This window comes from Nicotiana tabacum, chromosome 16 (assembly GCF_000715075.1).
Source record: "Nicotiana tabacum cultivar K326 chromosome 16, ASM71507v2, whole genome shotgun sequence".
In the NCBI taxonomy this organism is placed as follows: Eukaryota; Viridiplantae; Streptophyta; class Magnoliopsida; order Solanales; family Solanaceae; genus Nicotiana; species Nicotiana tabacum.
The window spans coordinates 159,344,369-159,348,063 of record NC_134095.1 but is presented as its reverse complement, the minus strand read 5'-3'; the positions used below and the strand labels follow the sequence as shown (position 1 = coordinate 159,348,063).

At 36.9% G+C, this 3,695-nt stretch overlaps 1 non-coding gene across 1 annotated transcript; it reads right to left on the bottom strand.

The window, feature by feature from the left end:
- Positions 1–3,249: 3,249 nt before the first annotated feature.
- On the bottom strand, positions 3,250–3,321 carry TRNAP-AGG (transfer RNA proline (anticodon AGG)). The gene has a single exon. It is a non-coding gene; the product is annotated as a tRNA-Pro (tRNA).
- Between the last annotated feature and the right edge of the window lie 374 nt (positions 3,322–3,695).

The window sequence follows — 3,695 nt, the reverse complement described above, 5'->3', positions numbered from 1 at the left end:
TGACGCACAAGTCATCAACATCATCATGCTTTTCTACCATGTTTGCTTGACCTCTTTGCTTGTCTTTCCTCCGAGCACGACACTCCGTAGATTTGTGTCCGATTTTCCCACAGTTGTAGCAGTTTCCACTGAACCGCTTCTTGCTTGGGTTGTATTTCGGACCAGAAGCCTTCTTTCTCTTTTTGTTATCTTCAACAATATTTGCTCCCATTATTGTTGAATTTCCACGGCCTCTCCTTTCAGCAGCTTTATTGTCCTCTTCGATTCTCAATCGAACAATGAGATCTTCAAGGGACATCTCCTTTCGTTTGTGTTTCAAATAATTTTTGAAGTCCTTCCACAATGGAGGCAACTTCTCAATTATTGTTGTTACTTGGAATGCTTCATTGATGACAAGACCTTCAATGAAAATTCCATTAGTAAAATTACTAAAAAATTTACTTTCAATATCAGTATTTATTTGAAACATACCTTCAGCAAGTAGATCATGAATAATCACTTGCAATTCCTGGACTTGGGTAATAACAGACTTGCTATCTACCATTTTGTAGTCCAAAAATTTTGCGGCGACGAATTTCTTCATCCCGGCATCTTCAGTTTTGTACTTCTTTTCAAGTGCATTCCACAATTTTTTTGACGTCTCCACGCCACTGTATACATTATACAGATTATCCTCCAGTCCGCTAAGAATATAATTCCTGCATAAGAAGTCAGAATGCTTCCACGCCTCAATCACGAGAAAGTTTTCATTCTCTGGAGTTTCATCTGGAAGATCAGGAACATCTTCCTTGATGAACTTCTGTAGACATAACGTAGTCAAGTAGAAGAACATCATTTGCTGCCAGCGCTTAAAATCCATCCCGGAAAATTTTTCGGGTATCTCTGCCGGTGCCAACGCCGGTGTTCGGCTTGTCGATGCGTTGGCAGTCACCATCGGAACAACTTGGTTTCCGCTTTCATTTGCCATTTTTTTCTTGTTAAAAATGACACAAACAAACGTTTAGAAAACGTTTTAAATTTGGAGGGAAAAAAAATCACGTAGATTTTAATTTCCAACAAACCGCCACGAAGGCTTTACTCTCCAAATGGGAGTACACAAAAACCACAAAGGTTTTTAGTTTCCAGAATATTAAGAATAAAACAAATACAGAAATAAAAGTTATTAAATTCCTTAAGCTTGTTGTTCCTCCTGTATTTGTAAATAATAATTCTGGAAAAAATAAAACGTTATCTTATAAACGTAAATTTAAATAAAAACAGAAATTAATTCGAGCCCACTGAATTCACAGTGTTTCCTTAAGGAATTTAATCCCCTCCTAGTACCCAAGGTTATAGATTATTTCCTCCCAGGATAGAACGAATTACACACTGGTGTAGCGGTACTTCAAACCCCAGTGTTTCAGCGAACACAAAGTTCGGCAGCAAATCACACTTATGGATGCTTTGTTTGTAGTTAAAAACAATGCAGAATAAGGAGGACAACTCAGAAGTCGAATGGAAATTCTGATAGGAAGGAATGCAAAGTATAGCCAATGTTGAATTCTTACTGAAGAGAATATCAGATTGCAATTCGTTTTTCCAGTGTATACAGAGTGTATATCCAGTGTATACAGAGTGTATATTAAGTGTATACAGAGTGTTTTGAGTGTTTTTTCCGATGTGTTCTTCTTTCTCTCCAACTTATGCTCTATTTATAGCAGTTATTTGAGAGAAATTCGCCCCCTCCATGGTGCAACAAGCACTAGGCTATCATGGAGGAAGCACTTACATGGTGGAATGTACACTTGCTTGGTGGGAGGAGCACTTGCACCATTGTGGGAGGTGCACTAGGCTGCTTATTGCTTAGTGTTGCAACACAATACACGGATTGGAAAACATCCGTTACAAACACGGATTATATCACATTAATATTCACTATTAACAAATAAATTTGGTCCAAAAAATTAATCAATCGATCAATCATTTGACCAAATCCAAATTCAAATCCCATTTCCCATTCACTCTAATTTTAAGACTATTTCATCTTAAACAAAAACTCAACATGAAGTTTGTACCTGCTGCAAGTGAACTTCAGCTGCGAGTGTCTGAAGTTTGTACTTGCTGCAAGTGAACTTCAGACCTCAGCCTGAAGTTGCACTGCTATGTCTGAAGTTTGTAATACTGCGAGGGAACTTTAGAGCCGAGTGTCTGAAGTAGTGCTACTGGAAAATAATCTTCAGATACGAGGGTCTGAAGTTTGCTCCGTCTAAGCACCATTCAAGTAGCCTACTGTCAGAGCTATAAAAGTAATGTCATTGATGCTCTCTTTAATTTGTTTGTTGCACGTGAATCTGTTCGATTACCTGAGTTTTATATGAATATATACATGGTTCTGTTGCTTCCGAAAGATTTAATTAATTGATCTTCTTTCTCTCATATTGTGTTTAACCTTTTTATAAGCAGTTTTTTCTATTGATTCACTCATAATTCCAACATTGATGGCTATTACTGTTATAGCTCCTATAGCAGATTAATTTGAGTAAAAGATATGTGTTTATACAGCTTCGTCGCTTCTGTCATAAAACTAGCTCTCACACTTGGACAATCCATTCTCAGGGTTTGACAATTTGCTTGTTGCAATTCTAACTTCAGACCTAGACCTCGAGGTCTGAAGTTCACCTGTAGCAGCGTAAACTTCATTTCATGGGTCTGAAGTATGAACTGATACAAATGAACTGCAGACTAACGGGTCTGAAGTTTATTGCCATGTCTTTGTGTCGAATCTGTCATGAAGAAGTGAAAGTTGTAAAAGGTTTGGAACTCCTTATCCATGCTCTGGTACTGTCAAGGTAACTGGTACTACTAGTTTTTTTTTCCTTTCTTTTGTGGGATTTTTTTTAGCTATCACAGAATTTCCATATGGACCGTTTTCAGTTTTGCGCACACAGATTGCGTACAAAAAATAATTAAAAGGGAAACACTACATGTGAAATTTTTATGCAGGTGCAAAAGTTCTCTTCTTTTTGGCCATTCCGAAGTTTTTGATAACTCCAAATTTCAATAAATGGATTGAATTTATTTTTCTTCTTTTTTGGGTCAGAAAATATTTTTTTTCTTAATGCTATAGGAATTCTACTTGTTTTGTTTGTTTTATGCGATTGAACTTGAAAGGATCCGACGATATGCGGATGGTAGCGAAGTAAACAGTGTCACTAATTCTGGTTGGAAATGTACTAATGCGGATGGTAGCGAAAAATAAATGTACGAATTGGGGCATTCCGAGAATTGAACTCGGGACCTCTCGCACCCTAAGCGAGAATCATACCACTAGACCAAATGCCCATTTTGTTTTCTTCACTTTTTACTATATATCTTTGTTTTAAAAACAATTGTTTAGAACATCATCATTCCTGCTCTGTTGGAATCAACATCAGTGTTTAAAAGGTTAATTGGATAAAGGGATTCAGAAACTATTGTTTTTTTCCAAGTTCGAATGAGTTTTTCCTTTCCATATCTTTTAAAGAAGGAATATGTTAGTTATTGGGCTTTCCATTTGAATAATAAAAATAGCATGGTCTAATCAGTTTTCGGACTGATCATTCAAAAATAGTCAGCGTTTACCAAGTCAATGAAAAATAGCCACAATTTTGTTGTAACAGAGACCGGTCCAGCATAACATACTGGAGTTCGGTGCACCTGTGTATGAACTTCCAGCA